The following is a 12,038-nucleotide window of genomic DNA, read 5'->3' on the forward strand; positions in this document are numbered from 1 at the left end:
AATAGAAATGATAGTTGAACCAGTGGGAACTAGTGAGATAACCAAGAGAAACTGAATAGAAGGACAAGAGAAGAGGTCTCAGAAAAGAGCCTTGGTTGAGACCCATCATTAGTGGGCATGAAGAGTTAGATGGGTAGGAGGAGAATCAAGAGAGCAGAGTCAAGAAAACCTAGAGGAGAGGATATCTAGGAGGGAGGGGAAAGAGGCACAGAGACAGAGATGGGGGTGGGGGTGGTAGTGAGGGGTGAGGAGGAAGAAGAGGAGGAAAGGAAGAGAGAAGAGGGTGGAAGGGAGAAAAGGGAGGGGGGAGGGAGAGAGGGGGATGAGAAAGAAGAAAGGAAGGAGAGGAGAGATAAACCAAGGGTTTATGAAATACTAGGCTCTTTGCTAAGTGCAGAGGATACAGAAACAAGCAAACAAGCCAGTCCCTGCCCTTAAGGTGTTTATATTCTAATGAAAGAAGGTGGGGGAAGGGGAGAGTATTGGCTTCTTCCTGATTAGATAAAGCCAAAGGTTCAGTTCCAGAATTGTGGGAGCTAGCAGAGGATCCCCAACCTCTGGCATGGTGGAGATGATTGAAAAGTGATCCGCCCATTGAAGGCTCAAAGGACTGAGAAAAGGCCATTTGATTAAACCATTAAGAGACTATTGATCACTTTAAGATGGCATTTTCCATTGAATGATGACATCAGGAGCCAGATTGTGGAGAATTCTAGGAAGATCCTTTCTGGGATAGTTGGATTAAGGGAGGGGTTTCTTTTTTTTTTTAAATTAAATTTAATGTTTATTTTTTTGTTTACACCATTCATTTCCACAAGATTTTGAGTTACAAATTTTCTTTTTTTTTTTTAAAGCAATGGGGTTAAGTAACTTGCTCAAGGTTACAAGGCCAATTATTTCTGGGTGTGGTGCTGAGTATCTGAGCCCAGATTTGATCCAGGTCATCCCGACACTGGAGCTGGTGCTCTTACTCGCTGAGCCACCTGGCCACCCCTGAGTTACAAATTTTCTCCCCATCTTTTCCCCTACCCACCACCCCAAAACAATGATCCCACTGTATACCCTCTCCCCCAGTCTGCTCTCTCCTATATTCTCCCCCACCCCCCTTCCAATTTTCTAGTAGGGCAAGATAGATCTCTATATCCCAGAGCCTGTATATCTTATTTCTCAGCTGCATATAAAATAATAATAATAATTTTTTTAAACATTTGATTTTAAAACTTTGAATTCCAAATTCTTTCCCTTCCTCCTTCATCACCCACCCTTACTGGGAAGATAAGCAATTCAATATAGGTTGTACATGTGTAGCTACCCAAAACAGTTCCATAGTGGATATATTGTGAAAGAGGGACTACATTTCCCTCCATCCTATCCTGCCCCCCACTTGTTCTATTCTCTGTTTTGACCCTGTCCCTTTTCAAAAGTGTGTGCTTCCAACTTCCCTCCCCCGCTGCCTGCCCTCCCCTCCATCATTCCCCTCTCATCCCCTTTCCCCCTACTCTCCTATAAGAGAGATACCCTATTTAGTGTGCATGTCATTTCCTCCCTAAGCCAAATTCAATGAGAATAAGGTCACTTCACCCTGTTTGTCTCAGTTTCCTCATCTGTAAAATGATCTGGAGAAGGAAATGGCAAATCACTCTAGTATCTTTGCCAAGAAAACCCTAAATGGGGTCATGAAGACTGAACAGCATTCTTCTACAGATAGCTCAAAGTTTTTCTCCTTCTCTTCCTCGAAAAAGTTCCTCCCTCATCTGAAGTCTCAAAACTGTGCACATCTTTTATGCATTAATCACGTTACTTTGAATTATAGTCATTTGCTCATAACTCATCACTTCTAATATGCTATAAGCTCCCTGAGGACAGGGACCCACCCTGTCTAGTTTGCCAGGTATCTACCTCCCCCAGTACATTGTTCATATAACAGGTGTTTGTTGAGTGAAATGATGATCACAGTTCTGTTTGTTTTACAGCTAGATGTATCTCAAAGGTCAGCCAGGACCACCCCAAATTTCACTGAATTTGTACTTCCCCCACATTCCATGACATCCCCCTCAGAAAGTTCCTACTTTTCTCCATTTCTCCAATCTGGCCATGCTGCTCCTGAATCCCACCTAACACTTTGGGAGGGCTTCAGTGGCATCCCATGAATTCCTCATTAAGGAGATGGAGTGCACTATCATTAACTAGTATGTCTAATGACTATATGGTATTCCTGGACAAAATATTGCCCATAGTTCTCCTTCCTGAAGGAGGATGAATATAGTCCAAGAATTTCGTCCAAGTACTCCACCCCTGGAAAATACATTCATTTAGTCAATCACAAAGTCTTCTCTCTATTCAACAGGAGATTCATTTCCAATCATAAACAAAGAACATTTATTTGTTCAGTCACAAAGTATAAAAGTCAAAAGTTTTCCACCCCTGGATCACAACTGAATTACAATACCATCCATCATCACCAAGCACCCTCTCAAAGGGCAGTAGAGAGTACAAAGACCATTTACCCCTAAACCACAACAAGGTTACAATATCATCACAACATTCAATATCCAAGGAGAGGTCTTTTCTCAGGTCTTGACCTGAGGCAAGTTCTCAGCAATCTTTGTTCCTGGGGAGACAAAGCTTAACAAAGCCACAATATACATTGCCAGCATTCTCATCAATTCATCCTCTGCCTGCAGAACAGTCTCAGGACTCCTGAAAACATCAGCAATATCCTCCTCCAGGATTTCTGTAAACATACAACAAGAAAATCCTCCTTCAGGGCTTCTGAACCAACAGCAAGTTTCCAGGACCTCTACAGCAACAGCACTGTCCTTTACTAGCAGACGAATTTGGCAAAGTAACATCAAAACAGACAAGAAATACTGGCACCATAGTCATACCTCCTCAGTTCTCAACAGCTCCAGGGGGCAGTTCTCAAAATTCCTGGGCAGCTCCAACTGGCCCACAGCAGTATGGGCAGCTTTGGCTGGAAGTTGTCTCTCTCTCTCTCTCTCTCTGCCTCCACAATGCTGCTCCCCAAAGTTCTTCTGGTCTCTCTCTGCTGGGGCCTCTCTCTCCTTGGTCCTCCCTCTAAATCCATGGCACCAGCTCCTCCCAGTTCAACCCCCTCTCTTCATGTCAACAAGTCCATCCCACAAGTAGGATTCACAAGCTCTGGGTTTTAACATTTAACCCCGGAAAACCAAGCCAATACAAGGGAATCTTTAAATTCCATTACCATTACAATATAGGAGGGTGTATATATATATATAAATATATATGTGAGTGTGGTCATATGTATGTTCATGTATACATTGACAGAGGGCACAGAATGAGTTGGACATGAAGGGATGATATCTGAAAAATAAAATTAAGAGATGAGAGAGGAATTTATTGGAAGAAGGAGAAAGGGAGAGACAGACTAGGATAAATTATCTCATATAAAAGAGGCAAGCTAGGGGCGGCCAGGTGGCTCAGCAAGTAAGAGCACCGGCTCCAGTGTCGGGATGACCTGGATCGAATCTCGGGCTCAGATACTCAGCACCACACCCAGAAATAATAACTGGCCGTGTAACCTTGAGCAAGTTACTTAACCCCGATTGCTTTAAAAAAAAAATAAAAGAGGCAAGCTAAAATTGTTATAATGGAGGGGAAGAGCAGAAAGGTGAAAGGAAATGGGACAACCTTATTCTCACTGAATTTGACTTAAGGAGGGAACAACATACACACTCAATTGGGTATCTTACCCTATAGGAAAATAGGGGGATAGGGGATAAGAGGGGGGAATGATAGAAGGGAGGGCAGATTGGGAGAGAGGGTAGTTAGAAGCAAACATTTTAGAAAAAGGATAGGGTCAAAGGAGAAAATAGAATAAGTGGGGGGCAGGATAGGATGGAGGAAAATATAATTAGTCTTTCACAATATAACACAAATGATTTGGGTAACTACACATGTACAACCCATATTGAATTGCTTATTTTCCCAGTAGGGGTGGGTGAGGAGGGAAGAAGGGAAAAAATCTGGAACTCAAAGTTTAAAAAAAATTTTTTTTTTTACATGCAACTAGGAAATAAGATATGTAGGCACTGGGGTATAGAAATTCATCTTCTGTACTAGAAAGTTAGGGGGGGATGAGGGAGGATATAAGAGGGAACAGATTGGGGGAAAGGGTGTTCAGTAGGCTTGCTATTTTGGGGTGAGGGTAGGGGAAAGATGGGGAGAAAAATTTGTAACTCAGAATATTATGAAAATGAATGTTTAAAACTAAATTAATTTAAAAAAAATTAAAAATGGGGCGGCTAGGTGGTGCAGTGAATAGAGCACCAGCCCTGGAGTCAGGAGGACCTGAGTTCAAATCTGGCCTCAGACACTTGACACACTTACTAGCCATGTGACTTTGGGCAAGTCACTTAACCCCAATTGCTCTCCAAAAAGCAAAAAAAAAAAAATTTAAAACCCAATAACTTCAGCATTGTAAAGATACTCAACTTTTGAAGACCTAGGAACTCTGATTAATGCAATGACCAGTGATGATTCTAGAAGGCTCATGACGAAACATATTACCTAGCTCAAAGCAATGATGGAATTAGGGTATAAATTGAAAAATAATAATGTATGAGTTTCTGGACATGTCCAATGTAGGATTTTTTTTAAGCAATTGGGGTTAAGTAACTTGCTCAAGGTTACATGGCCAGTTATTTCTGGGTGTGGTGCTAAGTATCTGAGCCCAGATTTGATCCCCAGGTCAACCCGATACTGGAGCAGGTGCTCTTACTCCATGAGCCACCTGGCCACCCCCAATGTAGGATTTTTGCTTGACTATGCAGAGATACAAGAGTTTTGTTTTTCTTTCTTTTTCAAGAGTGGAAGAAATGGAATGGAGACAAAAGATTTTTTTTTAATTAAAATGATGAATGAATTGGACTAGTGATTTTTTAGTTCCCTTTCATCTTTGAATCTATGGTCCTATGTCAATTTCTTTTCTGTCTTTAAATGCTTAAATTTAATTAAAAATTAAATTTTAAATATTTAAATATCAATTGAGCATTTTTATTATTATTTGATTACCAATAAACATTTATTAATCACCATTTATGTGCCATACATTATGCAAGTTGATGGGGATACAGAAACAAAGAATGAAAGAGTTTATGCCCTCTCTGCTTTTTCTAAAAAATAACAAATTTTAGCTACATAATGATGGTGACAATTTTCTCTGTCCCCTCTCAATCCATTGTACTTACACAGTTTTGTTGTCATTGTGTATTCAGTTGTGGTCAACCCTGGCAAAGTTATTTGACGAGATCAGAGGCACTGACATGGGGAGTTTGTCAGACTTGTCTTGGTGAAAGTGACCAAAAGATACTGCTATTAGGTAGGTTGCTTGTCCCAGAGCCCCTCACCCCCCAGGCTTTGAGACCAAAAGTATCTCCTTTATGAAGGGTTAAGCTTCTCTCCCACCCCTTCTCCTTTACCTCCCAGAGCTATTGTTCTTTTGAAGTTCAAACGTCACTCTGTCCCAAAGAGGCAAGTAGGAAGCTATGAGGGAAAAAAAGCCAGCCAGGGGGCCCCCAAACATACTTCCAAGTCTCTTCTTGGTCTTTAGTCCCCACCTCCCTTCTGACTTAGGTCATTTGACCTTGAAAGGGCAAAACTTCTAGTACTTCCTATGTGATCCCTTCTCCTACCAGGAAAGACCCAAGTTTATAACTCTTTATGAATGGCCAGTGCCTCAGAACCTTTTCTGAGCAGTTCCTGACTCCTTAGTCAGAACACTTTGGCTCTTTCCATTAGACTACCTTGTCTCAAAGGATCATGCTTTGTAATTAGTGAAGTGCTGTGTAAATGTAAGTTGTTGTTCATGATAATGATGATGACTATGATGATGATCATGGTGATGGTGACAGTGATGGTGATGGTGATGATGATGATGATGATGATGATGATGATGATGGTGACAGTGATGGTGATGGTGATGGTGACAGTGATGGTGATGGGGATGGGGATGATGATGATGATGGTGATGGTGATGGTGATGGTGATGATGATGATGATGATGATGATGATGATGATGATGGTGACGGTGATGGTGATGGTGATGATGATGATGATGGTGACAGTGATGGTGATGGTGATGGGGATGGTGATGGTGGTGATGGGGATGGTGATGGGGATGCTGTTTTTCTCTTCCCCAATAGATTAGACTAGGAATGCTGAACCTCTTTTGACAGTCTGATGAAGCCTCTGAAACCCTTCTCAGAAGAATATTTTGAAATGCATAAAATGAACTACATAAGTTTACAAAAGGTGGGTACTTGTATAGAAATATAGTCATCAAAGTATGTGTTTTTAAAAGTCATGGGCCCCAGGTTAAGTTAAACATCTGTATTAGACATTTTTTTGAGGGTAGATAGCCAGTCTTGCTCAGCTTGCTTGCACTCCTCCCTCCCCAACCAGTGCCTAGCATGGTACCTTCCACCTGGTAGGGAAGGGGGGAGGGAATAAGCATTTATTAAGCACCTACTATGTGCCAGGCACTGTTAAGCACTTTACAAATATATCATTTGATCCTCACAACAATTTTAAGAGATAGGTGCTATTATCATCACCATTTATAGTGGAGGAAACTGAGGCAAACAGTGGTTAAGTGACTCACCCAGGGTCACACAGCTGGTAAGTAGTGTCTGAGGAAGGATTTGAATTCAGGTTTTCCTGCCTCCAGACCCAGCACTCTATCCACTATGCCACCCAACTGCCCAAGTCATAAGTTTCTCTCTCCCTCTTCCACTTTTTCGCTTTTTTAAATATGGTGTCTCCCCACATCTGTGGTTAGAATGTAAGTTCCTTGAGGGTAGGAACTGTTTTTCTTTTTGCTTGTGTTTGTAGCTCCAGCATAGTGCTGGGTACACAGTGTTTATTGACTGATTGAGTGAATGTTGAGCTAAAAACCTGCTTCTGAAGCTGTCCAGTCTGCTTCCTCAGTTCCTTTCCTCCATCGTCATCCCACCCATGGTTCTTCATTCAGCTCCCAGAGCTAAGCAGAATGGGTTGACCTTTCTACAATAACAGCCCTCCACTTTTTTGAAGACTTTTAAAAATTATTTTATTTTCATGCCCTTTTCTTGTGTAGGTTAAACATTCCCACCACCTCCAATTCTTTCTGGTATGGTATGGTCTTCAGTATTCTCAGCATCTCAACCTCCTCTTAACATTCTCCAAGGGTTCAATCCCATGTTGGCCAGATTGTATTCAACATCATACACCAACCCATCTTTGTCTATGGCTGCCCGCTTTGAGATATTCCCCTAACTTTCCTTAAATGCTACACTGAACACCATTCTCCAGAATTGGTCTGTTCCAGGCTATAAGACATCTCTCTTAATGTGACCTAGGACAGCATTAGCCCTTCCGGATACTGTGGTAAATAACCCCTGTTGGGGAAGGTGCTGTTACTTACATCAAAGTGATTTCCCTGTCATTCCCCAATCAGCCAGAAATAATTTATAGTAACTCTATGCAAAAAAAATGGCATGATCAAAATACTCAAGTTCAATTAACCTGAGTTTATTAGATTAAAGGTTTGTATTGGGTAAAAAAAAAAAAAAAACAATTGAAATGTATGTTTCAATCTAAGACTTGCAAAAGCACTTTAAAAAACATCTTATCTGATCACTCCTGAGCAGTCTCTCTTCTCTTGGCTCTCAGACAATACTCTCTCCTGGTTCTACTGTCTGTCTAATCACTCCTTTTTAAACTTCCTTTGATTGCTGATAGTCTCTATCTCCTGCCACCTGACTGCTAGGGTTTCCCAGGTCTCTGTCTTGAACCCATCTTAGGCTTTTGTTTCCTTTCCCCCAAAACAAATGAACTCTCCATCCTCCTCTTATTTAATTCAATTTGAAAAATTATGTCCTAAATATGTATTTTGCTCATCAATTTTTCTATTCCATATGTAAAGGAGGGAAAGGTGAAAAGAAATGAGTTTCTCTTTTCTTTTAAAAAGTTGCTTATTTTTGAGTGTATCTTTGCTCTCAATCCAATAGTTATTGAAGGTCTCTTTGCTTTCTTGATTTTTAATGAGACTGTGAAGAGTCTTAGGGACATTGGGAGCAAAATAAACAATTGTAAGATTTGTACTGAAAGAAGGGTATTCTAAGATGTCTTCGGGAAGGTTGCAAACCTTGAAATCACCCCCTAACCCCACCCCTCCAGGGTTTTTCAAGATCTTTATACAGCACTGCTTAATGTATTCAATGTTCTTGGTATAATTTCAAGACATTTTAACTTCAGATTCGCAGGTGTGCAAAGGAAGTTCATCTCTTGTGCAACTTTTTGGCCGTTTCTTTAGAAACTTGGATGGCAAGAGATTTCCTTTTATTTCAACCTGTCGTCTTCTGCGTTTTCTTTCAAATTAAACCTTCCACTCCCCCCCCCCCGCCCCGCCCCGAAAGTAGAGTGGAGGGGGGAGAAAATTGTTTTTGTCCTTATTGTAATTTAATAATCGTCTAGTCAAGTCAACAGATATTAATTTAAAAATGTACTGGACACTGTGCTAGGTGCTTAACAAAGTTTAGATAAGAATTCTTATTGTCTTTCAGCTGGTACGGGGGGAGGGGGGAAGGAGAAGTATACACAGTGATTATGGGGTTGTTGGGCTTGTTTTTTTTTTTTTTTAAGAAAGCGTAATACTTTCATCCCAGGAGTGCAAAAGAAGTGCTCATTCAGAGAGATGGCACTTGCTCCACTGTGGGGAGGGGGGAGGGAGGAGAGAGGAGTTCTTTCCTGGGCGGGCAGGGGGAGGAGGAGGAGGTTGAGAGAAGGCTCCCTGGAGAAGGTCGCGATTGAATTTTAAGAGATGGATTTGACCCACCAACAAGGACAGGAAGCATCCTCCGAACTGCGAACAGTCTAAGTGAGGCGTGGAGGTGGGAAAATAACCAGAGTGTAAGCATTCGTAGAAAGCCAAATGGTAAAAATATTAAATCAGTGATCTGGGACACCAGCTTTTCCATCGAAAGGGCTCATTTTTAGTAAAGTGTGTTCACTTTCGCCAAACTAAGTCTCCTCCTTTCTCGAATTATACCCGAAGCACCATTACTAAACTTTGGGAGAGGGCAGAGTACCGAAGACGTTTGATTATTCTAAAATACCATTAATTTGCTCCTGGTTAATTAACGACTGACTCTAATTAGGACAATAGTTTACCTTTGGGTAGTCTAGGAAATAAAAGACTTGCCATGCAAATCACTCTGTATTCTTAAACAGGAATCCCCAGAGAATTTTTAAACTATTTCAAGAAATGTATTTTTATTGTCTACAGGAGAGAAAAAAAGAGCTTTATGCAATTCCCAACCACCTACATACTGCCGATTGCAAGACTTGATTACAAATCATTCTTATACAGTACTTTCATTAAAGGAAGTAGCCCACAGACCTTATCTATGGCAGTACTCTGCCCTGTTCCTGTAGCTTCCCCGAAAGTAAGTCTCCTCTATTTCTTTGAAAGGTTGTGTTACTGAGTGTGTGTGTGTGGGGGGGGGGGTATTGTGTAAATTTGCAGAAAAGAACAAAACCTTTCCCTTCAAAATTCATCTTTGAAGACTTACTGTGCGCCAAACTACTGAATAGAATTTAATTTCATTCTATAGGTAGGGAAATCTCAGCGATGTTGCCCCCTAGCCACTAGGAACTCCTACATTACAAATAGCCTGCAGGGGAAACAGTACTAGGTGACAGAAGACAGTTAATATGGGTCACAGTCTACAAACACCCAATTCTGTTTGAGGCTTTTCTGTTTGATTAAGGGAGTCAGTATCACTAAATCTTAGAATGTCTGGACTGGAAAGTACCTCAGAAGTAATCTAGGCTAGTCCCCTCAGTTGGCAAGCAAGGGACCTGTGGTACAGAGAGAAGTGATTTGGCCAAGGTCACACAGCCCAGAATGCATATAGCCTGAACTTTAAGCTGCACGTCTTTGGCACTATACCAGACTCCATTCATTCCAAAAATATTTGTTGAGCATCTATTATATTCAAGCACTGTGCTAGGCACGTGTGGGGGAAAGATTGACAAGTTTACAATTCTGAGGCGGGAGGTGGGGAGAGGAGAAGGAACTGAGTTCAAATCCGGACTCATCAAGATGTATGAGTGGGCATGTCCCTCAAGTTATCTTAGAATACGTGATTCTTGAAGGTAAGGGCTCTTTTCGTCTTCTTTGGATCCCTAGGGTTGAGCACGGTGCCCGATACATATTAGGCGCTTAATGGAATTGAATTGACCGAACCTTATTTTCCTCGGGTGTAAAATGCAGACGTCCATTCATTCAACAAGCATTTATTAAAGCCTCTGTTGTGTGCAGGGCGGAGTTCAGAGCTTAGCACAGTGCCTAGCACATAGTAGGTACTCAATGAATGCCGATTGAGTTGACTGCTAGGAGCTTAGTATTCAGAGACCAAAAAGCAGAGCAGCTGATTGACAAGGCGTCAGTCTGTGTATGAAGCTTTAAGGACGCCTGCGGTTGGTAGTGGACTTTGGCAGACCCAGGCGGGCACTCTCTCCTCTTTTGGGAAACGTAGTCAAGGAGGCAGGGCTGAGCACTCTGCACGTGGTGTCTGGAGCTGTGGGCTGGGGGGGCCCCTACTTCCCACCACCCACCACCACCCCCACGAACGCTTTCCCCATCTCTGGCCCCTTGAACCCAGCTCTGGGAATGGCCTGACTCGCCCCTCGAGGTCAGCTGAGGAGCCGGTGCCACTCCGCCCCCGCGTTCCCCGCCTGGCCTGGATGATTTGGGCTCCAGGAACAGGCTCGGTCTTTAATTTTGCAGCTCTGACCGCTGTAAGCAAGGCGCAGGAGCTCGAGATACGTGCAAGCTTGCCTCGAAGGTCCGCGCGCGAAAGTGGCGCGCGGGTGTATGTGGACGCTTTGGTGCGTGTGCTAGCTGGTAACTCGGCCTCCTCTCCCCTTCCCGCCCCCTGCGCCCGGGGCAGGGACTTACGAGCTGCTCTCGGCTGGGGGCTCGCGGCTCGCCCACCCATTCCAAATTTAACCATTACCTAAATCCGAAGGGAAATGAGCAAACCTCTCGGATGGGGCGTCAAGGTATTTTCAGCCCTGCTGGGCGTATTTATCCCGAAGTGTTTCCACAACAAGTTATTTCGGGGGCTGCTGGGACGCTTCAGCTCCCTTCAGACTTTGGCCCTTCAGAGAAGCCGAGTAATAGCTAGTGTGATAATGAGAGCCCCCAGCCGGGGCGGGGGGGGGGGGGGGGCAGGGGCGGCCTCAGAGCACTCAGGCTGCTTGGGGATGCAGGTCAGGGGAATATGGGAGCCTCCAGGCGCCAGGGGGTGGGTGGGAAGCGGATTGCAGACTGGTGAAGGTGCGGGAAGGCTGACACCCCCAAGCTTGAAGGGGCTGCAGGGTTCTGAACCCCCAAGCTTGAAGGCTTGGGGAGGCAGGGGAGTTTCAGAGCCCTCAGGATCCTAGGTGGGGGTAGGAGGTAGATTTCAACTTGAGAGGGGCTCAGATCCCCGAACTCGGTGGGGGTGAGGCAAGGTTGGGACTGCTGCCAGAAAAAGCATCGGGCGCGCTGGATTCTGAGGGGCGTGCTGATTGGAGAAGGCCGGCAAGATTGGGGAGACTAGAGTCGTCAGAGGAGGGGGCGGGGCTGCGATTTCCGAAGTGCGTCCACCGGGCTCCTTACTCTTCCCCTTCCTCCTCCCTCCTCCTCCTCCTGCTCTAGGTCCTGCGCCGCCCGAGTCAATCTGTGTCCCGAATGTGTAACTTGTTCTCGCTTCGGAAGTCGCACTCGGGGCCAAGAATAGTTCAGTTTCTTTCGTGTCATTTTTAGAGCCCAGTGTTAACCCATTCTCTCCCCCCCTTCCACCTCCCCACCCCCCAAATCAACCAGTCAAGGGCAAAAAGGCCAGAGGGAGGAAAATGGGAGGAGAGACCCAGGCCTCCCAAACCTCGGCCTCCGCACCTTGCCCGGAGCCGCCGCTCCGGCACCCTGGTGGTCCCAAGACCAAAAGAATTGACCTGGGAGGGGGGGA

Source organism: Petaurus breviceps, unplaced genomic scaffold (genome assembly GCF_028583685.1).
Source record: "Petaurus breviceps papuanus isolate PSGF00001 unplaced genomic scaffold, PetGlider_PUasm1.0 209, whole genome shotgun sequence".
Lineage (NCBI taxonomy): Eukaryota > Metazoa > Chordata > Mammalia > Diprotodontia > Petauridae > Petaurus > Petaurus breviceps.